Raw genomic sequence first — 27,867 nt, forward strand, 5'->3', positions numbered from 1 at the left:
GTAACGTAATCTTATCTGACTCATGGAACTGAGAGAGGAAAAGATCCCTTAGGTCATCTGGGTTTTCTCACAGTAAATACAGTATTGTCTTCTTATTTTGAAGAAGTTTTTTCTTTCAGGTATTACAATTGCCAAACAAAAATGCCTCTAAGCCTTCCTTTCTGAGATTATTCTGTAAATTCATGCAATTCATAATCAGGATTTTTTCTCATATTGGGCCTGAATTTTTTCCCGTTTCAGCTACATACCTTTATTATGCCAAGTTTTACTTTTTCTTTTGAGTAAATATAAATCCACCCATATATTAACAGTTATTTCCCCGTTCACCCTTCCCTTACTCTTTTCCTGAATCTGATGAAATGGCAACATTTTGATGTATCGTTTCCCACATTTTGGTCAGCCCCAGTGCAGACTGCATCCTGATAACTCCCTCGGCCCCTCTTGGGGCTTGCTGCTCGCTTCAAGCCAGGCACTTGTTTTGCACAGTCGTATTTTATACTTTTGAAACTGAGTCCAGCCCAGGTCTTAATTAGCAATGACATATTCCCTGAACTCCTGGTTGGTAAGCAGAAGATAAACAGCTCTTGGTTGGTAAGCAGAAGATAAACAGCAGTTGCAGCATTCTTGGCTAGGAATCATGCCCTCAATGCCTATGTTTGATACGCAGACATAGTCCCTAAGCTGCTTATGCTCATGTCCATCTGCTGAGATGGCAAAGTGCCTTCTCACAAGTTGTTTGGACTCTTGCCTTGAGGGCAGAGGTGCCAGGCGATGATCAACAGCCTGCATGACAATGCAAGCGTCATTTCTTCTAAAAGAGCAGCTCCTTTAAGCAATTACTGTATTACAGGCTGCTACCGTGAGCCTCTTAGAGCATGGTTACACCTGTTGAAAATTATATGCCAAGAAAAGAATACACGAACCATACCGGAGAGCAGTCCAACAAGTGCAGCGTCATTTCTAGCTGCCAGGGAGACAGGTTGCACTGCCGCAGGGGTACGAAAACTCATCAGTAGTTCTCAGGGTGTCAAAAAAAGATCTCAGCAGGCTAAAACTGCCTGGAGGCATATCCAAAACAGGCAGTACAATGGCCCCAAGTAGCAACTGCAGCAAAATAACAGTAACAGAACCTGTGTGAGAGCTTTCCTCACAGAACTGGTAATTAAATCAAGGAAAAACAGGATAGCTTTTTGTTACGCTCTTCAAAGAAAAATAGAAGACCCTGACCTTATTCTTCTCACTGAATAAACACCTGTGATACGGGCTATAAGGGCAAAGATACAGTAGGAAAAGAAGGTAAAATTCACTTTTTGTAGGCATAATTAGGTAACCCTACAGAGTGGTGGGACTCAGTGTAGCAGTACTAAACTACTTTGCTAGCAGAAAAATCAAAGGACGAGGAGGAAATTCTGAACATTGCTCTATGGAAATGCAGTAGAGGGGTAAGGATTGAAAAAGCCTGGTGGAAGGCAAATCCATTTTCAATCTCTGTTTTGTCCCAGGAGTCCTGAACTGCCCTTCGGCTTAGGGTACAGTCGCTGCATGACAGGAGGAGCAATTCTGTCAGCTAGGGTTATTAAACCCACTTCTGTTTTGTCTTGACATGTTTTTAGATCACCACAAGCCACTTCTTTTGGGAGGGAGTCCAGAATCTGCTTGTGACCCATTCTGCCAGCCTCCTGTTATCCAAAGGTCAAATCTACAAAAAAATGAGCTACAATTTTTTTGAGCAAAACTATTTTTGGGGAAATGAAGTTTCAACAACTTTTATAAGCATTGTTCCAGTTAGCTCATGTCAAAAATGCAAAGCTGTCATAAAAAATATTTTAGTAGATTTTAAATTCAAAATTCCTTTTTTGTTTAACTGAATGATCAGAATGCTTTTCTTCATTTTTAAACTGCATTTCAAAACATTTTAAATTGAACAGATTTTGGCCTGGCTAGTAATTTTTAGAATTTTAATTGTCTAGAAAGTTCATGAACTATTCATCTGAGAGAGTCCTGAAACATCACTTCCTTTTTATTTTTCTTATACGGCAGAGAACTAAAAATCAGTTGTATCTGCACTGCTCCACAGTAGCCTCGAGATAATTTTAAATCTCCTTTGAGTTGCTGGAGTGGACAAAAGGACTTGTGAAAGCCTCTGCGTGTTTCCAAGGAAGTACAATGAGCTGAAAGGCTGTTACCAGTCTGCTGTGGTTTACGTGCAGTTGTCACATTCTGTGTCAGGTCTCATTGCAATCAGTGGGAATTCTGCCATTAACTTCATTAGGACCAAGATTTGCCCTAAGCCCCAGCTGATATTTTGTGTACACCACTGGAGTTATTCTATTTTCTGCCAGCTCATAATTCTGAATGCTAGATTAAGAGATTTTGGCAAAGACCAGTGAACAAAGGCTGTTGCTTCTTTATTACGGGAAAGTTTTGGTTTTGAGATAGGTAATAGTATGACTTTGTATTTGTACTGTACAGCTGAGTTCAGAAACTAGTCTCTTTGTGTGCTGACTCATGATGAATGCCAGAGCCTTGGATCTTTGACACCTGCAGTTAACAACATAAATGGCAAAAAAAGCCTGTGAACATGTAGATAATGTAATTTAAACACAGATTGGACTTTGTGTGAACCTTTCCCTCTAATTGGAAAGAAATACAAAATGACCTCCATAACAAAAGAATATTGAACACAAGTAAATAACCCATTGCATTTCTTTTGCGTGCTGCCCAAAAGACTCTGGATTGATATTTCAACATCGTGTCATAGTTTCATTGACTGCAGAACTAGCTTCTGTCTTCATCAGGAAGCATCTTAATCTGGAATTGCTCCAGCTGGAAAGTAGAATTTACCGTACTCACTACACAGTTTTACAATATGTTAATCTAAAATTATTTTGAGAAAAACAATGTGAATTACAGCTCTACAGTGAAATGTCTAGCAGCTTTATTCTGCCCTTGGATCTATATGTGTAAGTCTCACTGATAGCAATATAATTTCTGCACATAGACCTGGGGATAAGGTTTGATTAATGATGTTTTCTTCTTACACAAAGTATATATTCCTGCAGGTTTTTTTGGCTGCCCATGTCTTACGGTAGTACAGCTGACAGAAGCTATGTGCTGATCTCTATGCCAGCCTCTCAGGAATGATGTTAGTACATGAGGAGTCGTTGCTCATATGACTAGCACCAGTATTATTCTGTTCCTCTTGGGTAGCTGAAAACAGAAGGAGATTATTGTACTCTGAAAAACCTGAATCTGATCCAAAAGACACCCTTGGAGAAGGAGAAAACTAGGTTCTTTCTTCATTGTACAATTTTCTGCATTAAAACCTAATGCAACATTCACTGAAGGCAAGATGACCAATTACATTGCTTACCGTGGGAAGAATATCAGGCTTTGGCCTTTCTACTGAAATCAAACAAAGGTATAATTTAAGGGTGAATGTGACAATGTGAGGTAGTTATGATCTACTAAAATTTTGGAAAAGCATAAAACCCATAACCGCAGCCATTGTCAGATCCATCCAGTGCAGCATCTTATCTCTGACAGTAGCCAACTGGGGGTGTCCAAGGGAGAGTATGAAGACAAGGCAGATGGTGATACTTCACAGGATTTTCTCCAATATTAAAGGAGAAACTCAAACTCCATTGACACAGAACACAGAGAGTCAAAAGAGTAACTATTTTCAGTCTCTCATCTCCTAGTTCGAATTTGAAATAGCCGAACACATGACAGCTCCACATTCCATTACCACTAGCAGCTGGTTCAAAGCCTGAGCCAGGGTAAAATTATGTGCAAGGCATGCATCACGCTCGACATTGTGTGAAAAGACTGCGCTGAAATGCTTTAAGATTTAGGAGGAAATTGGATGCAGATTAAAAGGGCTTTTAAACCAGCAAATAGAAACATTCCCTGGGTGCCCACAATCCTTTTCAAATACGCCTGACAATGAATTCCTTCTAAGTTCATATTTGTGTTTGTTTTACTGTATGAAATTCTGATTTCATACAGGAATGAAACGCTGCAGTCCAGCATTTTACCCTGAAGAAAAATATTTGCCGTTAAAAAGAGTATTCATAAAACTTTTACTTCCTCATGTTTTTAAGGATCCCTTGCTAATTAATAAGCTCCATTAGTAGAAGAGTTAGTTCTTTTACAATTAAAGCTAATATCAAGACCTCTCTTTTTTTGCTCGCTTTTCTGCAATTTACTTTTCACCATTAAGACTCAGAATAAGACAGACATAATAAGCCTTCTCTTGAGCCACAGAGCCTTTTAGCTGTAACGAAAGCTGAAAGCAAAGAATGTGAGAAACTGATGGCTTCTCAGTGTAAGGAAGAAAAACGGGGAGGAGGGAAAAATGTAAAGGATGATACTAATCACTCGGTCCTTACTTCCCTGCTGAGCTCAGCAAGTTGTTGAATTAAGCAAGTGCAGATCACCCCAAAAATGTCACAGAGGAGAAGCCAACAATACCTCTTTTTTTGTCTGTAGGACACAGATGGGATGTAGATGCCCGGGGCTAGGAAGCATTTTCCAGTACCCTTAAAACCCTAGAAATACCTACTTTCTGAAGTGTAGCATTCTTGAGGTTTTTGAACATAAACACTAACATGTTGGCAGAAGTCAGAGAGAGGAACGCCTGCCTTGCTCTGCTGTGGTCCAAAAGCAAGGTGCAGAGGTTCCCCAATTCTAAGGCTCTGAGTGGCATGCAGAAGTGTCCTTCAGGTACAAGGCTTGCTTCAAGATTGACATACAATTTACTACTTTCTGTCAGACGGGGAATTGTATGCTTTACCTGAATTTGAAGCTTGCTCACGGTATGGTTTCTGTTTTCTTTAGCCGGTGACTGGGCAATTTAAAATACACAAACAATTGTGAGAACAAAATGCAAGCCTTTTGATTTTCTTCCTAGCTGACTGACCTGTCTTCTACATTTGTTTTGGTCCTGTGAAGCTTGAATTTATAGCTTCACCGTAGATCATCTTCTACGGAAGGGAGCAAGTATGCTTTTTTCCTTCTTATTGCATTAGCCCGTGATTATGTACTCTGTGTGGCAGTAAGATATTGACTGAAGTCCCTCCTGTTGAAGTGGTAAGTGTACTCAGGTCTCCTGGATAAATGCTTTATCTTATTATTCAATAACTGAGGTCCAGCATACTTTAAGTGTGGTTTTTGATGAATTTGCCTGTATGAAAATTGTAACTTTAGTATTTGAATTACTTTGGATTCAGTGACTTAAGGGATGTCTACATGAACAACTTAACTCAGAAGTCTGTTTTTAAAGCAAATCCCCCAATAATCCCTCCTTTTACCATGCTGTGTTTTGTATCATGGGGTAATCTCTGCACACACAGGCTGGTTCCCTTTCCGATGAAATTAAAGTAGTAGGTGTATTCAGGAATTGCACCTGACGTACTGTAGTCATTAATGGGTATTCAGGTTAGAGTTCTGCTGAAATAAAACTCTTGAAACTTGTATAGTGTGGATGTATAGTTGGATAGTTCTCCAGCGAGAATCGTTTTGCTCTACAGATATGTTCCTGTTGTGTTGCACGACGTGTAAATGCAGACATAGCCTTATGCTGAGCTTTGACCCTCTTCTCCTTTATCTCTATTGAAGAAACCTGGGGAGGAGAAAGGAAAGAAAATACAAGTTGGCAGCAAAATATAGAAATAGGAAATAGATAGCACTTCAGAGGACAAAAAAGCGCTGCTGACTGAGGTAGGTAAAGACATGGCTATATGACCACCTCGCACAACATGGAGAAGAGAGAGAAACAGAAAACTTATTCCCTCTTTCCATTAAATGGATTTTAAGTCTTGTAAAAAATACATGGTTAAATATAATGTTTTCAGTCCACTTCAAAAGGAGAAATGGTTAAAGCTGGCCAAGATTTCTTAATGCAGCATTCACAGATGTGATTAGGAAACAGGAAACATTCAGCTCTCAAGGACTTTGATTCATGAGAAAATCTGATTGGATTCTGGGATAGGAAGTATCCTCCAGGTGAACCTCATAAGGAATAGCTTGGAGTCAGCCATGATTATTGCAAAAGTAGGCTGGAGAGTTAGCACTGAGCTTAAATACATACATACAGCGATGCACCCCTCTCCCTATGCACCCTGCTATACTAGTAAAACAAAAATATGCTAAATGAGCCATGTTTATAGCTAATTATCGGTTTATGGCTCTTTTAACTTTATTAAGTTAAATAAGACAGAATAATTTTTCAAAATACCCCTCTTAAATATCATCAGAGAATTTGTTTTTCACTCTTCAGAAGGAATGAAAAAAACAGTGGGTCTGCTGAGAAGGAAAGCTGTGAGAAGTTTGTGCTGTTAGTGCAAGGATGCTTCCAGAAAGAGACTTGTACCAGGCAATTGCTGAGGAATCTGTGGAGATAGGTAAGCAACTTGGGCTACTTATGGTAATAGCATTATAGAACATTTTTCTAGTAGGTATCCTTACTCTAAATGATTCTATGATTCTATGATTCTACCTACCACAGATAAGTTATGTGGAAATATTCCGTAATGCTGTTAGTTGTAGGCGCTGATAAAGTCAATACATAGATAGCTGGTGCTAATATCTGAAGCGAGTTTTTTGGCTGAAGATCAAGGATCAATTTTCTGTCCCATTTGGAGGGCTGTGTGATTTACATGAGATACCCTAAGTGTGGCTAGAATGTTTAGTTGCTCTGTCAGGAAGGAAGAACAATAGATATTTACGTTGTCTTCATTTTCTTTAAGCAATCTCAAAAACATTGGGGTTTTTTCTTGGGAAAAGAAATTTAGGGTTCTGGTAAAAACAGTAGAGTAGGATATCTGGCTACATGTCTTTTCATCTTTGCCACCTTGGCATACTTGGCTTTATCATGTTTCTCTTATCCTGTGTGTCTGCTTCCTCCCCGAACTTATAGACATATTTTTGTGAGAAACAACTGAATGCGATGCTTGTGCTATCAGAAAAGGAAATTATTCCTGTTTCTGAACAGGCAACAGTATGCTAGTGTAAAGGAAGAAGAGGTGAAAGTAATTGATACATCCAAAGGAAGGGCATTATGTTACCAAAGTGTACCAAATAGAAACCTACTGAGTGATACTGGTAAGCATTGTTATCTCCTTAAAAAGTAAACACAGTTGATATACTGGATACATGCAGTGTATACAGATACAGATACATGGCTACACTTGTAAAAATGAAAAATATAATCAGCAACAATTAAGTTGGAATAGCAGCCATCAACGCAGCATCTTCATAAGGCAAGCTAATGAAATAGTTAAATTCTAATAAAGCCTGCATACCAGACCACAAAATATAATCCCAATTGTCTAGTCTCTGAAAAGACCAAGAATGATGATATTATTAAAGAACATCTGTCAGAGGCTTAACAAGACTGGATCCTTTTTAGTTACTCATTAAAGTCCCATAAAATCTTAGAGAGTTTAAGAAGAAAAAACAAACTAATCCTGTGCAAATTAAAGCAGGGAATGCTGGTATGATGAAATTTATACCCTTTAATGCAGCAGTTACTGGTAGAAAAACAAAAAGTCACCGCTTTGGGTGGAATAGTTCAGCTTTAGGCAAAACTTGCTTAACAACTGTAGTACAAAACTGTTTTTGTGGGAGTTCTGAACTACAGGTGCTCCTGACTCACCGTTAGACTTTTGCTAAGTTATTTAAGACAGCTGGGCCCACCCAAACTATGCACATAGTAAAACTCCATCTCTTAGTCTTTATCTGCAGCTTCCAATCCACAGCTCTAATCAGAACTGAATCTGAATCATCCATGGTATTTAGACTGAAGGAGAACACCACGTCCTCTGACTTTCGAGAGGGGCAGACAACATCCTGAATTGCACAAGCTTTTTATCTAGAGAAAGTTGTAGATGTCTAAATGGTAATTTTGTGTGAGAGTAGATTAACACAGATAACAAGGCAATTTTTGGACTTTATCAATATTGGCCAAAAAGGAAGAAATGAAATGTGTTCTGTAGCTGTAAAAGTATAGACCGCTACCCAGTGAATTAAAAGTTCTGCTAGTTTGGGCTGCGAAATGAATTGTACTTGTAAGTAGTTCTGGATGAATGACAATTGACAATAGTAATAAATTCTTTCTTTTGCCGCACATAAACCCGAAGAGATATAATTTATTCTTAACAGAAGTGTTCAGGGAAGGAATTTTCTGAACCTTGGTTTATACTTTGAGAAATCCACTCTTTTTCATCCCATTAAGAAATAATTATGAGTCAATAATCTTGTCTCTGCATCTTGTATTAATTCAAAATAAGATAATTTGGAGGTCAATAAGTAATATCCATTTTTCATTTGCTTCAGGTTAATTTGGAAAATATTAGAGGACAAAAATTTAAAAACCCCTTAGATTAGGCATTTGGTAAAGCACGTATGACGGCTTTTTTGTTTTGTTCTTTTCCTCTGTGCCCTGCAATTCTGATGCTGCATGCTTAAATAGCAGGCAGGCACTGTCAGAGGCAGGATGGGGCTTGGGCAGGCGTGACTTGTGGGGAGAGAACAGTGAAGCAGAGTTGTGACTCTGCCGTACAGGGTTTGGTCCCGAAGTTTGACCTGAATGGTACTGTCAACATTTGGTTTCAAATCTCTACTTCTAAATTACTTTCTTTCTTACAATGAAGTATCCATCAGTCTAAAACCAAAGTGTAATTTGTAAGGCAGTTGATGAAAACACAGCAAACAGTTAAGTCACCATAGCAGCTACACCAAGCAAGATAATGAGATTCCACTGAACTGGTATGACATATGAAATGCTTTTCCATTCTTTGCTCTTGTGTTGTCTGGCTGTGTATCAGGAAGGAAACCTTGCAGTTGCATGAGTTGCCTCCCCAAAGAGAAGTGCAAAAGAGGAAAGGTGATCCTTTCCATTTCAAAGAAACAGTAACTCTTCAAAGAGAAGTCTAGAGGTGCTCAGTGGTGGTCCATCCTACCCACCTCTAGTCCTTTTCTTTGTGCTGGGAAAGCCCAATGTTCTTACCGATCCTGCGCAGTTACAGATTTTGAGTACTTCTGGTATCAATAATGTGGATCCCAGTTCGCTTATAGTCCAAACTGCCTATATTTCCTTTTGTTCCCAGACAAAAGACTCTGAGATGAAAGTGGGCTGTTCTTGGGATGGTTCATTTAGGGTCTACTTTCCTGAAGGTAGTCTACACAAGAGGGAATCAATGTTGGCACTTTTGACCCTCTGCAGTCCCCCCGTGCTCTCCCAGCAGTTCTTCAGTGTATCTCTGCATGCTTTTCTGTTGTCAGAGCATTTTACACTCACCTTCGTACCCACTTCATGAAAGCACAACCCCAGATTCCTCTAACACAGCCCTTACTATGTTATTTTTTTAAGGATCAGAGGTGGGGAATCCCAATGTCCTACTATTACCTAGTAAGGAGGCATCATGTGGGATACTGTGTTTTGACACTTGCAGTTCTATAGATAATTTTACAGGTAGCCTGTGACTGCTCATTCATTCGTTTTGTTATGTTCATAGGGGTATTTGTTTGTCCTTTAAAACAGACATATAAATCTAGGGGGTTTGCATACTGAGGGCATCTTCCCCAGCATTTGATGTGGAAGAGTTACTGTTATTGTCAATAGAGACTTTGACCATAGTGCCTTCTTTTGGAAGCCTATCATATTGTTCTACATGAGAAAACCAAATTGCTTCCTTATTCAGAGTGATGACAGCAGGAACTACCAGTGGCTGGATAATGACTATTAATTCAATAGGTGATGCTTTCCTTCTCTCTTTCTTATCTCTCTGAGATGGACATTGGGTGAAACAGTTTCTTAGGGGGCAAGTGGATCCTATCTATAGGTAAAAGACAATCTTCTCAGCCTGGGTTCCTAATACCGTGATGCACGGTAACAATGCAGTTTAAATCTCTGAAGCATTAATGTAATCAATCATTGAACCATACAAAGAATTGCCTCTTGTCTCAGCATGTGAAAAAATGTCTATTCACTCTGAAAGCCTTCTAACCCGATATAATTTCCACTTGGCCCAGATCAAAAATGGAACAAGACCTTGTAGAAAGCATTCTGCCAGCAGCCCACTGTTTGTGACATGAAAGGTCCAGATTGAGCAGGTTTCCCAGCAAATGGATATTTGGCATGCAAGATGTACATCTTGGTGTGACTGTAGGTCATATAAAAGTTTAGAGGAGTCACATGGTTCTGGCAAGATGCTCAAGTTAACAAATTGAGTTATTCCGATTTATCTATACGGTGTTTAAAGGATAGTCCCATACTGAATATATTCCAGCAAGCTAATCTTGACAAGAGTGATACGGGTTGCATGCAAAGAGAGAACTTGCAATGCTGAAGACAGATGCAGACCATCAAATGATGAGATTACTGACATCTGGGAGTCAAAATCACTAGAAACTAACAGAAAATCACAGAAATTAACAGTTGTATAGCCTCCTGCATTCAGAAAGTCTAATACTACTTTTGGGTAAAAGTCCCATGGCATGTACTGCAGCACTAGGGATGTTAGGGCTACTGTCTGGGCCAACTCAATCCTTTTAATGAATTCTTGCCTTTATCTTTTCTGAATATTGACCTCTCAATTTTCTTTATTGTGCGGCTGTCAATAAGAGTTTATGTACCATGTTTAACAGCTTGTTAAACACCAGGTAGTCATCCTGGTGACGGGTGAAAATATCTTTTAATCCCTTAGTAAACTTATGTTATGCTATATAAAATTTGGTTCTTTAATGAAATTATTTGAGAACACTGGCTTGAAGATGTTCCAGAAAACCAAATTTGTTTATAATCCTTATCATCTACTGCCTCCCTTTTAATTGCTACATTTTAACATAATCCCTTGGAAACCTGAGGAAAATCTGTGTGTAACAGGTTCACTCTTGATCTCCCTGCTCATTACTGTTGCTCCCATGTTGTAAAATATATATATTTATATGTACTTATAAAACAAACTCATTTTTTCTCATCTTCCTTTCCGAATCTTTGCCTCACATCAGCCTCAGCTGAGCTCTAGGAATAATATATATTAGTCAATTGTTGGAGTGTAATCAGCAGGGAGAGTATATCTAGGTTTAGAGGTGTGTTGAAATAGTGAATTTATATTTCTTTGTTGACAGAGCGGCAAATTAGAAGGTGTGGAGAAAATGAAATTTAGAACATGTAGCAATGTTAATGTAGGTTTGGTTTGAAAAACTAAGCTATCTGAATGTTCCTTCGAGTGCCATAATTAATAGCAGCTTACACTTATATAGCACTTTTCATCCTGAAGCACTTTCATGCATACATGGGATACATGCAGTAATTATTAGCCATCTCTGGAATGAAGAGTTGGTTGACGGCCTTCCTGGAGCGCAGAGGAGATATTTTCATTCCATAATTTCAGCCCTAATAGAAAAGGCTGTGACGTTTTTGACTTAAAGGGAGTGCCTTTGAAAACCTCGTACTTAATGGGGGCTCAAATCAGAAGGTTTTTGTTGTTTGTTGTCTTATTTTATATTTAGATAAGTCAGCAGGGGGGAATCTCATCCAAATATCAATGCGCAATACAGACTTCTTCATTCTGCAGAGAACAAAGGGCTGGGTAAATATTGCGATAAACGTTCAGGCTTATTTTTCCATAAAAACTCAACTAGAATTTAGCCCACAAGGTCAGAGAAAATGGACATGTGCTAACTATCTATCTTTCTGTGTGTTTTGGCCAGCGGGACTGACAAACCTAAAAGGAAAAAGAGGGGAGAAGAACAAAATGTACTATGCCCAAAATTCATATCAAGTATTAGGTACACAGAGCTGTTGTATTGCTGGAAAACTTTACTAGCACATAAGACCCAACAGTTAAGGTTTGAGAGCCGTAAGAACACAGGACTAAAGGGACAAACTGTGTTATTGAGTCTCATTGTCTCTACTAATAGACAGCAGTGGATAAGATGTTAAGTCTAGAAAGGTTTAGCTTCTCCTCTAGTTTTTCTTGTATAGAACATGAAACAATATACTTGCCATCACCTTAAACCAGTTAGGTTTTCAGCAGAAAAGTGTAAGCCTGAAGAAAATCAGGCACAGGAAGAGAGGAGGAGAGGGAAAAAGAGACATTCCAGCTCTTTGCTAGGGTTTAGCAATGACATGGAACATAGTAGGTGAAATACTGAGGTGACTGTTGATGGCACTACCACTTATTCATTGCTAGTTTCAATGAAAATATGTAAGGCTTTGTTTACTTTTGGAACAGTTTCTGGCATTTACCAAGACTGCAAGGATATTGTACAGAACCCTCAGTGAAACAGTATTCTGGCAGCAGTGTTGCATATCCCTCTTTCAGAAAGAATAGTTAATCAGGCTCCCCAAAAAAGGCATGAAAAAGAATATGTATTTTGTGACTTTTCAGACTCTTTATATGTTCTCAGATAAGCATTTGCACAAGGAACTATGAGTGAAAACAGCAGATATATCAAAACAGTTGATAATCTTGGGAATTCACAAACCTGTATGAATCCTCTGGTTGTTAGAAGGTGACAACATAGTCTTGCAGATCTACTCTACTTCTGTTTTCTTACGTGGGACCAGGAAAAACATAAAGCAACACAGTTTCCAGGAGACTGATGAAAGGGAACAATAGCTTTTAATTTTAGTGTGGCAAAAATCCTTGCCTTGACCTTGTCATCGCTCAAGTTTTAGCCTGCTATTCTTTCACCTTGACTTATGTCTTCTCTGTGCTCATAATGTAACTAGTGAGCTTCCAGTTGTCTCTAACCTTCTGATAGAAAAATTTTCATGACAAAGTTTCAGGATTATTTATCTATTTTTCACTTGTAAGCTTTGTGTTGATGACTGCTGTACTCCTTCTGAGGTAGTCTTTGGCAGCCACCTTAAAGTTTGGCAGCCTTTTTAAAAAAAAAAAAAAAACAACCAAAAATCTGAAAAACAAATGAGTTTGTTCTTCAGGCATTTTTTATTGCCCTCTCTCCCGGGTGTTGTTTAATTACATTATTCATCTCAGTACAAGTCATAACAGAAGATCTCTGACCTTTTAGGAGTAAACAACAACCAAGAGGCAAATGTCTTATGCGTGCACAGATCAATGGATGTGTTAATCTGTAGCTAGCTATTTTATCATTTGTGAGCAGAAATACCTGAAAGTATAGTCATAATGAAGATCAAGTGAGGGGGGATTTCCTGTGCCAGAGAAATCACAGCACATAGAAAATACACGAAGATTGATCATTTAAATTGCCATAAATTCCATTACATTTCAGGGAAGATAATGACATCATGAAATTGGGTTAGATACAGCACTGGAAGAGATAGTGATCTTATCACTGGAGCCTGAATGGTTTTATTTGAACCCATTTATCATTCTCATTAAAATCACTGTAATGAGGAAGAGGCTCTGTTCTATTTGTAATCTTTCTTGTCAGTCTGTAGCACGCAGCGTGTTAGAAAGAAAGCAGCAAAGCACAATACTGCACCTGTTTTCACTGTTGCTTGCTTACTGAAAGAGAGAAGGGAAAAGCGATGGGGTGCTGCAGTGAATGTATGTTCTAGATCTGCGTGCGGCATGGTTCAGCCATCCAAAGTGGGTGGCTTTAGCACCGGGGAGATGAAATGGTGCGGCGTGGATTGGTAACTGACAAAACAAAAGGTTAAATATATGACTGTATGAAGTTGCAGTTTTTCTTCCCTCTCATTACTTTTTCTAAGAGTGTCACGCTGGTATGAAAAGTGCAAAGTAGAGCGCACTGGAGGATGAAGTCTCTCCTTTACAGAAAAAAACTACAGATCCTGCAGAGGGAATGAAAAGTTGCAAATTGTGTCCACTCAGGGACAAGACAACCATACAGCATGATCTGAATAGCTTGCTTTGCTATTCAAATATGTCCAGCTTCAACCAAATGCAATATTATGCATCTAGGAACAGTGAATGTAGGTCAAATTCTCAGACTGAGGGACTGTGCTCAAGACAGTATTGCCTCTGGAAAAGACTTTCTGGTCACACTGGGTAATCAACCAACCACAAGCTCCCTGTGCAAAGCTCTGGCTGTGAAGAACACACATGTTGAGAGGGTTCATGAGGAAGGAACTTTGCCTTGGGAATTAGGAAATGATATCACCTGTGTGTATGGCATTAGTGAAATTACTGTTGGGCAATCACGTCCAGTTTTGTTGTCCAGAAGGACGCAAAAGTTGCTTCAGTGAAACCTTAAAAAGCACAATCCGTCAAAGAGAACTTTAAAAGGTGGCTTGATCATATCTGTGTATTACGTGGGGAAAGACTTTAGGTGATTGCAAGTGCAGCATAATCTAATGGCTAGGGGTTGATATCAGACAAAATTCGGGTGGAAATTATGCTCCCATTTGTAAATGAGTTTATAGACTTAAAAAAGCTATTGTAAGACCTTATTCAAAGACTGGTGATTTTTCTAGTGGTTTGCGATCTTCAGTAAATCAGTGATCTTTTTGAAAATACGCATTTCTTCCTTATCTAGAAATTAGCATAAGGGATAGTTATATGTCATGTGTTATGCAAGAACATAGATTATTTGAGTGCTAGTAGGTGGTCCCTCTTGCCTTCAAAATGTCTGTCATTGAATTTACTATATCTGCAAGGACCAATTGTAGGTGCAAGATGGTATAATATCATCATATAAAATCAATGCTTGTACTGACATTAAAGATTGATGTGAAATCTTTGTGCATGAAATGGACACCTACCTATTGAAAGTGCAATGAAAATCAAGCAGTGCCTTTTCACGTTAGGCCACTGAATAGCTATCTGATTGTGTGTCTAAGAACTCTTGAATCAAAGTTTTCCTGTTAAGTGCTCAGAGCACTTGGGGAAATTGGCACAAAGTGTCGTATGTGTTATAAAGACAAATAGACTGGAACATAAGATTATACTGTTTTAGGCCACAGAGTAATAATAACAGTAAGAACATGAGGAACAGAGCCCCAGGAACATGACTCCGAGTCATTCAGTCATCCCAGATAAAAACTTTAAGCCAGTTGCATGTTTGTTGAGTATGACTTTGTCCAGGTTAAGAGTGTTTCCAGTTCCTGAGAAATCTGGCTTTGCTGGAGAATAGCTCAGAAGTCAGTATATAGCCTTCTACGTGCCTTGAGTTACCTAGTGCCTTCTGAGGATGTGCATTTTGATGTCAATACAATGTTTGTTGCTTTGCTTTGGAAGAGATCTGTAAGAGATGATTACCTGTATGATTTCATCTAAATATAATGCAAATATCTATTTAAAATACTGTGAAGAAGTGTAATAGAAAATATTTTACCTTGCACATTCATAATTTTATTCTGTCAGGAAAGGTTCATGTGTGTGCATATAAGTGAAGGAGAAATTTTGCTGGTACCATGGCAACAATCTCTCCTTATTTTATAGAGAGAAATCTTGAAGCTTTTTTCATTGTAATAGAGTAATTTGGTGTCTTTTTTTTTTTTTTCTTTCTCCATGAGAACAGTAGATTCTTTAGGCTGATTCTGCTCACCCCACTCTTTACCCTTTTTCTCAGTGAACATCTCAGTTTCCTTCACGTATATCATGTAACCCTGGACAGCTTGAAAGGCCTATTTAAAAGATAGACTTAAATGAAAAGTGTTCAAAAACAAAAGCATTGTATTTCATCTGCCTCATGTACATGGATCTTGCTTTTTTTTTTGAATTTTACCTTAAGATAATTAATATAGGAAACTATACAGAACAAAAGCAGAGGAGAGAGAAAGGCTAAACTTACCGCTAGGTTGCTGGAAGTCAAGGGTCAAGTGCAAAGAGAACTTTATGGTGTATGGGTTCCTGATATGTAAAATATTCTGCTTATTAAATAGTTTATCTAGAAGTACAGAGTTATTACTCATAGAGCCCAAATTCCAGCTCCAAACAAGCTGGGACAAGAATAAAATCTGGCAATAGTTCATTTCAAAGGTCTGTGGGAATCAAAATCCTTAGGGAAAATAAGCACTGGTTAGTTGCTATTCCAGCTTTCTAAAAATGTCCCCAGAATTCACCTTTGTCAAAGAGTATATACCTGAATTTCACAATACTAAGGAAATTTAGTAACAACTCAAAGTGGAAGTTTTCTAATAAGAATATACCCTTCCCTTCAATTATAGGCATATTATATAATGCCATTATCATTCTTTCTATTTATACACAACTGCCTATTCCTCAACTGGAGAAACTGGGCTCCTAATTTAAAGTTATTCCTACTCTTGTTCATTTACAGTTTTGCAGTCTGAATTTGAGTCAGGCAAGAAATGACTGTGTTCCTTCTGACATGATTTCTAATATCTTGCTAATTCAGCTGCTGTATACATGTTATATACATGCTTATATCCTTCCTTGGATTGAATTTCTGAATACTTTACTAGTTTTAATGTCCAGTATCATTAGCTGCTCCACTACATTTGCTGCACTTGGTGAGTTGATGGTACAGAGAGAGGATGGGATGGCTGGAACAGGATATTGTAGCTGTGCTAGGAGAGGCTTATATGGAATTCATTTAGACTGTGTAAGTGAAAGGCTAATCTGACCCAGTCAGGGAGTTGTGTAAAGCCTAAAATTTCTTAAAATATCCCCATATTCTTGCCAGTAGATTTGAAGTGGGAGAGAATGAGCATAATGTAGAGATCAGCCTGAAAAGTAAATATGGGGAGAAAGCCATTAAGCATGGATGAAGCACAGAAAACAGATGCTGAGAAATCAGCCAGCCTCATAAAAATTTCCACAGTTTACAATGAATCCTGCCTGGTAAAAGAAAAAAAAAATTAAAAGAATATTTCCCCTGCAAAGTATAAACTACACGCATTTCTAAACTATGTGCATTTCTGAGTGAGGACCTTAAAATTTGCGATGGGTTATAACCCAATGCATCTGTACATTGTGGCTGAAGGCAGGCAGGCATATATGTTTCGGAGCCACTGCAGTCCTGGGCAGAGAAAAGGATGCACCACTGAGACACCAGAAAGCTTTCCACTTGGAGAGTAACAAAAATGTTTTCTAATTAGAGTTGAAAACCTTGCTCCAAAAGGGTCATTATTTATGGTGAAAGTCACCCATGTGTAAAGGGCTGATGCACCACTGAAGTCCCAGTGCGAAGCTTTAATGGGATTTAAGTTGTTGTATAGGCCTTGTGAATTTTCCAGTAAACATATTGAGCATTCGCTGCACAAATCCAATGTTGAAGAAGGAAGCGAAATGATTGAACTGAATAAAATAATGTATTTTCAGCTATTGTTCCTGATTTTCAAGTGCAGCCTTGTACAAATAAGATAACAGCCAGATATTGGCTCGAGGCCATTACCAATAATGTCTCTGTCAAAGGGAGTATCTGTATCACATTATGATGAAATATGCTCATTTTCATTTTCAAATATTAATTTCTTCCCATACATCATTGAATTTAGGAAACAATGCTGTAAGTCAGCATCAAAATGTCTGTGCAAATGATAATCCAGTATTTCTCCATTTGTAAATTACTCTATTTGGATTAAGACCTGTGCTTTCCAATTGCCTGTGACAATACACTAATTAATAGATTGAATGCATCCTGCTTAATACAGTATTTAAAAATGTAATGATTATATATATTTAGTCAATTCTTCTACTGCACCATGCTTTAGCTTGGTTAAAATTAATTTGAGAGAAGAAACTGAATGGTTTTTAATTATCTTGAATTGTGGCTATTACCTAGAGTATATTCTCTTACAGTAATTCACAAACAATGCCTGGAGTAAGGGCTGGGACAATGACTTTGTTGCTTCATTCACTATGACCTGTCTATGTTGCTTTTTTTCAGGAAACAGAACTTGTTTTGATTGCTCCTTCATTTATAGTAGTGATTTTTCTCTGTTGATAAAGCTGTCAAAGAACAGATATATTTTTCTCAAAGTTTGGCATTAGCAATTAATTTTTGCTATCTTCAAGGGAAAAATGAGATGCTACCCAGTGGTTTGAGTTCTGTTCTGGGAATGATGATTGTACAGATCTATTTCAGCTTGTCTGCAGACATTTAAGACAAGTTATTTAAGTCAAAATTTTTAAATGTCTTCTGTTGCTGGGTACCTAACAAGAGACTGCTAGGATTAACAGATTTTTGAAGGTATTAAGAATAGCCACTTGTTTACTTTGGCTATGTCTATGTCAGCAAGTGATGCAGACTGCAGGCAGCAGCTCTGCGGAACGGAGGAGCTAATGTCGACGCTGTATGAATTTCAGGAGGTTTTACTTCACAGTAGTCTAATTCTGGGTCGCATGGAAGGAATGAATGCACAAAGGTGGTTGGGTGTCGCTAGGTGTCCTCCTGGAGTACACCTTTGGATTTATCTCCACCTGAAGAAGGACCAATTCATGCAGTCCAAAACCACACTGCAGCGAGAATGAAAGAGCAGTAGATGGGGATGCTTAACAGATTGACATCAATTCTGCTCTCCTGATGTACACTAAAATGCTAATGCAGAAGTGCCTGATGTGTTGCATGTTTCTCACCGATGAAAAGAGTATTAGTGCAGTACAGTGTACTGCTAGTGTAGAAAAAGCTACTATCTCTTTAAGTTTAGTGGTAGATGCTTTTATTTTGGTGCTCAAGTTCTCTTTCTTACAAGGGCATTACCTTAGACAACATAAGCTGATTTAGAATGGCAAAATGTTTAAAAACAGGTAACATTTTCATCAGACTAACCGGTAGAGTTAGAAAGCAGATGCTTTTTTTGGCATGTAGTCCTTTATCAGGTCATATTTGGAGATGTAAATATTCAACCCTAGGGACCTAGGGGTTTGGTAAGTACCGTACACTGGTAGTTTTCATTGTCTTAAAGTGGATTAGTTGGTGCCAATTATTGCTAAAAGGTAGCGCAAAAGCACTTCAGATTGCACCCAAGGCATGAGGGAAGCATTCTGAAGACATGGGTCTAAACCTCTTGAGACAGAAGTGCTTCCTACAAAAAAGAATTTTGTTGAGCAAAATACTGTAGTTTTGAGCAGCACCCTTCTATCTTCAGAAAGAATGTGAGTAGCCCAAAATATTCTCTATTTTTTTATTGTTAATAACAAATGATTGCATCACACATTTACCAAATCACCATAATTTAAACTAACAATGAATTTAGTTTAATGCATCCTTCACCTCAAACTAAACCTGCAGCCTTCTTAATCAGCAAAAGATTATATTTACCCCAGGGTTGTTTTGAATAGATACTCATGGTATGTCAATGCACTGTACCACCCAATCAGTGAAAACAAGTGTGGTGCTGTATATATATTAAAAAAACAAAAAGCAGAGAACACATGACTAGTATTTGCAAGTAATCCCCTTCAAGAATATACAAAGAAATCACAAGTCTCAGTTTTCCTATATAGTTGCAATTAGCACAGTCATGGCAGATGTATAAAACTGAATTGTGGTTCTGAATTACCATAAGCTTAGGAAAAAAAAAAAAAGAGTACTTTAAGTAGAAGCAACATAAGGAAGGAAGATGGGGGAAAAATAAGGAAGTTGCATGTGGATATAAAAGAGAACTTGGGGAACCATGTCTGATAATGAACAAAAATATAGCTATTCTTAATAATGAAACAGAAGGTTACTGAGAAATCTGACTTGCTCACCTCCAGTACATTTCAATTAGGGTAAGAATGAGAACTAGCAGGGGAAAAAAACCACCCCACTTTTCATTAATAAAATAATTTGGTAAGATAGGAGGGTGAATTAGAGAATACCCTTGCATTAACGTGAGAAAAAGTTGTCAAGGGGTATAAAATGAGCACGATAGGGTTAAGATGAAATATGCTGAATAGGTAACTCTTTAAATCTCCTGTGTGCTTTGTTGTGGTGAACAGAATACTACTTATGTACAAAAAGCAGTTTGGATTAAATGTGTGACAAAATATAGATTAGATAGGAAAAAGTTTTGTCAACTGAAAATCTATAGTGCTAATTTACCCAAAGAGATGAGCTCCGTATAAACATTAGTTCTCTTGGCAAAGATTGATTATTTTTGATCAATAACTAAACATTGCCTATACAAGTAGCAGTTTTAAAATATTTTTCAGCTAGGTAGTTCTAGTCAAAGCTATAGTTACTGCACTTCAAGCTTAATTCAGGTTGTCTTAAGCTGAAAGTTTTGGATTTGAATGTATTTCTATTTCAGTAATCTCTGAAAACATCAAAATAGCGAAGTCTACAATCCATACTATTTCAGTGGAACACTTCCAGTGTTCACAGTTCCTAATATAAATTGTCATATTGTGTTTGTTCTGTAAAACTTTTAGAAAATACACTGTTTGCCTTATGATATAATTCTTAATATGGAGAAGTGCAAAGAGCATAGGCATTTATCCTGATTTTATCAGTCCATATTTTTGAATTTTGGACTCCCATAATCTCTATTTGAATAATAGAAAAGGTGTCTCAAAAAAGGGTTTGCCTCTGCTCTATATTAATTATTATTTAAATTATAGTATCGCATTTTATATTATTCAGTGTAGGGACATGTGAAAAAGATACCACTTTGTCTTGAGAGCTTGTATATTGGGATTTATTTCTGGGTTCAGTAAACGCTATTACATTATCAACTTCGTGCATGCCATTCCTCTTGAGAAAATATATAATACTTTTTATTGCTGTGAGACACACTGAGTGCTCCTAAGTATGATGCATTGTGCCAATGTGTAGTATTTTTATTACTTAAAGTATAGGAAATCTTACTCAAAATCTAAACTGTTTCTTTGATGTTACTTTATAGCAATATTCACAAATAGTCCAGTACAAGTTCTTTTTACCTAAAGAAGAATGGAAATTAAACAAAGTGACAACAAGGCTTGGAAACAATCAGCAGTGAGAACTCTGATTTCTATTTTTTTATTTTTTTAATTGTGTTCTCAGTTTTATGTCTTTGTGTTCAGTTATTAACAACATATCAAACTGAGGAAAATGCAGAACAAGGCCAAGAGAGTTCTGTATATCTTTAATGACCATAGGCTCCATTAAATTAAATAGGAGCATTATATGGAGCTAGTGGTAGATAAAAATCTAATTACTTTTGGCAGTGTGCTCATATCAGTGAAAGGAAATATGAACACAACGATAAGATATAAAATATTGAAGTTGATAGATGCTGTGATCCTTTTGGGAATCTCTGATGTTACCTTTATTTATGGAGGCGCTCTGATACTTAATAGGGATAGTACCTCAGAAATAAAGAAGTACGTTTGTCTTGTCCCATGGAACTCCATGGCAGTTCTGCTGCCTTACTGATTATTAGAAAACCCTATTTTCTTTTCTTCCCTGCGCCTCTCAGTAGCCAAAATAGTAACTGAAGTTGAATATTTTAAAGCTCATGGCCCAAATTGCTACCAAATAGCGATAAAAGAAGCAACGGAAGCCTGTTTTGTCCTTCAAGCACTTGCAAACTTTTGACACCGCTGTGTAGCTGCAACTGTGGAGAAGTGGTGAGAACAGAAGTAGGCCAGATCAAATCAGATGGAGACTGTCTGAGCAAGATGTAGAATATGGCTCCCAACATTTAAAAAAAAATACTGTATGGGAATGGACTTTTCTCGTGTGCTGGAGGAAAAAATGAAAGAAAGCATAAAGCTTGTGCCTCCCTAAACCACCTATTCCAGCTTCAGACCTTGCAGAATTTATGGTAGGGAAGAGAAAAGGTCTGGGTGTGAAAAATAGAAAAGACTGTCCTGTCCCCCCCCCCCCTTTTTTTTTTTTATTTTAAATTGCTTTCATTAAATATTATAGTGAGTAAGCCCACTGGTATCAATAATCATGGAAACAATTTTGTAATTACACAGACCACATTAAAAGCTTGCTCAAAGCATTCCTGTGAAAAAACTGATTCTAAAAATTATGTTCTGCTTGGGGAATGGAAGCCTATGCATAAGTTATGTGATCTGCGAATTAATGAATTGTACAGTCTAGGCCAAGAATTTCTCATGAAATGTTGATGAATCATGAGTAAAATGGAGAAAATAGCAGTCTTCATGCAGAGACATGCCAGTAATTTTTGTAACATTACGGACTCATGTGTCCTGAAATTTTGTGTAAGTCTTACTGGCCTGTGTTTAGCTAAAGTATGTCATGTTGTACCAGACATCTATTCCTTGTGGGAGTTTCACCTTCTCACACCGGAGCTGAACTTACTCCAATATCTTCTGAAATTTGATCTTGCATTCTTCTGATATTCTTTTTAGCAGTCTCAAGCACAGTGCCAAGAGTATTTAGTTTTATCCACCACCATGCTACATTCTACTTCTGCTCAAACTTTTGCAACATATGGCCTTTAAGAATAAGTTTTCCATCCAATTTTTTTTTCCCACAGGCTCATTACCTTCTGCATCTCAATGCTGAAATGCTTAGTGTGCCCATGCTTCAGGTGAATTTAAACCATTCCAAATTGTATTGCCCTCCTGCTTTGTATTGACTGTTCCTCTCTGTTAGATTCATTATCAAATGCAGTTGCCCTCTGTGCCTGCTCCTTCCTTCTGATGGCTAACAGTTTCAGTTGATATCGTTATGTACAAATGTAGTGGTCAGTTTGCCGTAACCCTTTATATTTTTTTTTTTTTCCTTAGCCAATAATTTACCCATGTTCTTCATCAACGATAATGTACTTAATAACTTCTCATTTAGTAATCTGTGGTTATTTGTCATTAATACTTTGTGAGTATAATTATATAACTCTTTCTCAATTGTACCATACTAGCTTGAAATATAACCTCTTTGTGGTTCTATTCTGCTTGTCCTTTTAGCATGGTAACACTTAGAATAATTTTTCATGCATGTTTACAACCTCCATGGTTAGTGCTTGCTATGGACATAAAGCTTCAAAGTCTGAAATGTCATGTCTTGGTTATCCAGTTGTTGTACGGTAGAAAGGAAAACGTAAGTGGAGGCTCTATGAGTATGGTGGTAAAATTATCAATATTTAAGACAGAAAGGTCTGGCTGAGAAGTTATCTTTACTAAAAGAACATGCCTTTCTGACTAAAAGCTAACAGTCTGTGATTGTTTCCAACTCCCCACTTCTGAGCTAAGGTAACGCTGGGTGTGCCACTGCTGTAGACTCCATCAAGAGCCATCTCTCCATATTGTCATTTTATTTACTGTTTGATTCCTTGGCAGTTAGCAAGCTACTTGAAGAGTCCATCCCTCCCAGGGATGAATACATGGCTTTAACATCGACACGATTGTTTTTCCTTACCTCTTTCTTTCTTTTCTGAAACAGTATATAGGTTGAGTCCCTCCAACTGGGAGATGCAGTCTGAATGTTCTCTCACTATGGTCATAGTTCATAAAGCTTCTCTCTGACCTGTCCTAAATTGTACTTGCGTTATTAGGCACTGGGGTCCCCAGATTCTCCAACATAAGAAAATGGTGCTTTAAGATTTACTGTAGGATCTGTGTTTATATATAGTGCTAGCTGTATGTCGGGGAAATTTTTGTAAGATGTATAGCTCGTTACTTTCTTACAGAATTCTTTTTGTATAGGTGATAGTACCTATCAGATCTTCTGAGTATCTGAATGAGTAATAATTTCAGGGTACTGAATTAGGTGAGATGCTGAAATGCAGGGGAAAAGGAGCAGTTTAATTCCAAAATACAGAAATTACTATAACAGTAATGCTTTGTAAAAAAAATATTTGTTACAAGATGTTATAGCATTAAAGCTTTTTAAGGTTCTAGGTTAGCTGTCCATGCTTTGACATCTTCTCAGGAATTGGTACTGGTAAGGATGGTTCTTTTCTGACAATGTTAGCATTAATCCTAAAATTCTTCGGTGTTATGGTTGTATGTTCTGCACCAATGCTGATTTCTTAATAACTTTTTATTGTTCTGTGTACGAAGCTATCATCAATTATCTGTTGAATACAATTCAGAAATACTTGAAAATATATTTGAATCTTATAGCTAAGTTAAGGATGTGCCATTGAATTGCACATCTTAATCTGATTAAATGTTCATCTTATTATTATCTACATTTATTCATTCAATCTCTATTTTCTTTACGTTCTTACTATTTCTTGATATTCTTCCATTAGTGCATTTCAAGATCAGTTTAACGGTTCGTCAGTTCCGTGTTATATTCCAGATAGCTGTAGGACACTTAGGTGTATAAAGCTTGTATTTTGGAAGAAGCGTTCTTTTATTGCTTTAGCTCCAATGGATTGCAATGACTTTCACTCCAGTCCTTTGAACAGTTTGGTAAACTAAACTGAAAGCTGTCCTTTAAACTGTGATCTCTCTTGGTGAGGAAAAAGGTGATAAACATGTGACATTGTGTTGTTTCCTCCTAATTGTATTATTCAGCTATTAGTAAACTCCAGGAAGACTAGTATAGAAACTAAACTGAGAGAGGTTAGAAATGCAGCTATGAGACTAACATTTTCATTTCTTATGGAAACTTTTGATATGCTGCATTTAAGCAAGGAAGCCTTTGAGGGTTAGCCTGCTGGACAACACTGATAAGGAACTACGGAGCACATGGTCACTTCAGGACTTCCTTCACCAATTTATTGTTATTTTGTTAGGTCTTAGCCTAACTGCCTGCAGCTGCCATTTCATCCTACGAATCTGGAACCTCTTCACTGAGGGCTGCATATTAAGTTACCGTGTGTGGTGTGGAAATTGCCATAAAAATTTTTTTTAAAGTAATTTAGAAATTGTGTTAGGTATGGAGAAATTATCTCGTGAGTTATGTACGTAAAAACTCAGTTTGCTTGACTGGGATAACATAAAAAAAAGGAAGAAGGAAAAGATGACTTCTTGGAGTTTCATAATACCACCAGCTTATGTTTACATTGCTGGCAATAACGGGAGCCCTTATTGTGTAGATGTAGGCTTTGCGTTTTTTGACTTACCTATTCATGTTATGCCAGTCCATCACTTCTCACAGTACGCATCATGTTTAACTGTCATACCTGAGCTGATATAATTTGAATAAGTGCACCATAAATCACAACAACTGCATAATTCCTTTATGTCCTTGTTTAGAATATGCTTTATGTAACTGGAAGATGCCACAACTCATAGTAATGGTACAGGCCAATATTACAGAGATCAAGAAAACTATTTGCTTAGCATTTATAAAAATCACATTGATTATTATATTGTATGGTGTGTGTAATCTAAATATGGATATCTGCCTGAGGAATGGAAACAAGCTAGGGAAGGAGAAATTATTACAAATGTCAAAGTGCTTTCGAAACAGTCCTTAGCGGATGGAAAGTCTCCAAAAGTTAGTACCATTCAGCAGAATACAGACATTTCTTGAGCTCAGCAGAAACGCTGAAAGCTGTTAGGCTTTTTTTTTTTTTTTCCTTCTCTAATCACTTACCCTTGTGTAATGGACTTGAATTGACATTGGGGAAATGAAAGATGAATCAAATGCATTTTCTGTCTTTTCATCAAAGCAGTCCTTTGGCAAATCAAGTGTGGGTCTTCCTTGACCCATTTCCACTTGCAAGTTGCATCTTCAGGCAATGAATTCATTCCAGTAATATTTTGATGAATGCCAAGCTGAGAATAACTGTGATATTCTGGAACACGATTAAGGACTTTCTTTGATTTCCCCTGTCTTTAACTTCACTGGAATACTGGAAAAGTACCAAACCCAAGAGCTGATACAGAGCTGACAAAGTTATGAATCACCATTTCCATCTCTATCAAATTTTAAGAATTAAGAATGACTGCTTGATTTCCTCTTCTAGAGAAAATGCAGCATCAGAAGGATATTAAGTCAAGATGGAAATTTGGAGAAGATATTTCTGTTTAAATAAATCTGTTCTGTAGGAGGGGGACATGAGGACATGGGTAATTTTCTTTGTGTGTAACAGCCTGAAAAATGTCATGATGCTTCATGTTAGCTAGCAGATGAGAGAGCTGTGTTACCCTGTTTACCTGTTACAGTACAAGCAATAACAGAGCACATTTGAGTACCTCTTATAGAATATGCCAAACTCTATTGACTTGATTTAAGAAGACTGGTAACAAATAGCTAAGGTTCTGACATCCATTCTGAATGGTAGAGAGTAGAGATATATAAAGCATTTAACTCAGGCTCTCTTGAATATTCACCACTTGGCAGTAGATGCTTGCTTTTATTTGCCTCGTGTCTGTAAACTTTTGCACAAACTAGAGTTTTATTTATTGCATATAGCAGAGTTTCTGTAAATCTTTAACGTTGCTGTTTATTGATATACTACAGGTTCAAGTACTAGTTGCAAATAATAGTACGAATTCCTGATTAATACATTTCTTTAGTCCCTGAAGTCAGTCTCTTCTAGTAGTTATATACTCTGACACCCAAAAGATCTCATGATTCTTTTGATCTTCATAGTTTTGAATGTATAGTTCACAAGGAACAGTGGTCCCACTGCATTCACGCTTCTGTACTGGCCGAGTCCACGCAGATATGTCTTGAAGCAATTGAGGCCAACCTTGAGAGTCAAGCTGCCAGGTCAACCTCTGCGGCCAAGCTTCACAAATCTGTGTCCTTACCTGATCTTGTGTTGTGCGTTAGCCCATCCAGAAGCGGAGAATGCTCAGCTGTTAACAATCTGTGGTTTTAGCTCTGCCGTGATTTGGTAATGTCTCTTAAAGATCAAATGCATAGGAAATAAATAATTTTAAAAAATAAGAAAAAAAAATAGCCTGCAATACTGATAGCATAGGTTCAGTTGGCATGATGTTGGGCCATTTGCAAGCAGTTTAATTCCAGGCATTTGAAAAATAAAATGGCCATTGGCTTGACTAACTTGTGCCTCAGCAAAGCACAAGCAGGAGATGTAACAGCTCAGGACTTGAGTTCTTACTGTTTGCATCCTTACAGCACTGGCGACAATTGCCAGGGTTTGATGGCTAGTGTTGGCCCAGTCGGAAAGCGAAAGACTTTAACTGATACATGGAAAGACCTAAATTAGGTTTTGTTTTCTTTAAATGAATAGATCTGCAAACATCATAATTTCCATAATAAGGCCAAGAAATTTTAATCAAATTCTAACAATTTTTCTCATTTTTATCCATACCAATTTTGGCATGCAAAAATAATTTGAGGAAAGACAGACTTGAAGGTATGCCAACATAACTTCAGAACAGGGGAACCTACAAGCAAACGTATACTAACAATGCAAGTATGCCAGGACTTTCTGGTTCTTTCAGAAATGAATCACACTTAGATACCACATGCTATGTAAGGATTTGAAAAAAGCTCTGATTTATTTCAAAAAATACATTTACCCTTGGAGCAGCAATGCAATACCTCAAAGCCGCCTTTGTGTAACTTTCCCTGTAATTTAGACCACAGGCATACTTCATACATTGACCATGCTTCCAGAAGGCCCACTAGAGATACTTTTCCAGTTTTAGGTTTATGTAGGATGCCATGATCATATTTTTACAGGGAAGTAGCTCAAAGACAGTTGTAAAATCAGGCTACCCGCTAGGTGGCAAAGAGAGACAGTGATTTGCAATGTATTTCTGTACATGGGAAAAAGAGGGTGAAAAGCAGCCAGCTGTAGAGCCAAGTTTACAAAAATATATTGTGTTTTACTGGCCTAGCCTTTTGGAGTGAGACTGAGTTTTGATAAATGTGATTCTGAAAGACTGGAAGGAGCAGATTGATTAAGGCAGTCTAGACTAGGGAAGAGAGCTATCTGCATGTAAAGAAAATGATCTAATTTCAGTTTGTCTGTTTTAGTGACCTACTTGAAAGGTGTTTATTTCTCCAACTCATTTCTTACAAATTGTAATACTCAGTGTAGAGAACCGTGATGTTGTGGTCAGCTCAGCTGAATTGCTGAAGCAATAAGCTTTTTTTGAAAAGTAATATTTTTAATGAAGAAATTCC

The 27,867-nt window shown here is 37.6% G+C and overlaps 1 long non-coding RNA gene across 1 annotated transcript in view; it reads left to right on the forward strand.

Moving 5' to 3' along the window:
• Nucleotides 1–1,995: 1,995 nt before the first annotated feature.
• The window catches only part of LOC128152819 (uncharacterized), a 35,296-nt gene continuing 9,424 nt past the window's right edge, over nt 1,996–27,867 (forward strand). The window contains exons 1-2 of the long non-coding RNA XR_008238767.1: nt 1,996–5,721; nt 6,281–6,404. This is a non-coding gene — a long non-coding RNA (uncharacterized LOC128152819). The remainder of the gene's footprint in view (nt 5,722–6,280; nt 6,405–27,867) is intronic.

The sequence above is a fragment of the Harpia harpyja genome, chromosome 16 (assembly GCF_026419915.1).
Source record: "Harpia harpyja isolate bHarHar1 chromosome 16, bHarHar1 primary haplotype, whole genome shotgun sequence".
Lineage (NCBI taxonomy): Eukaryota > Metazoa > Chordata > Aves > Accipitriformes > Accipitridae > Harpia > Harpia harpyja.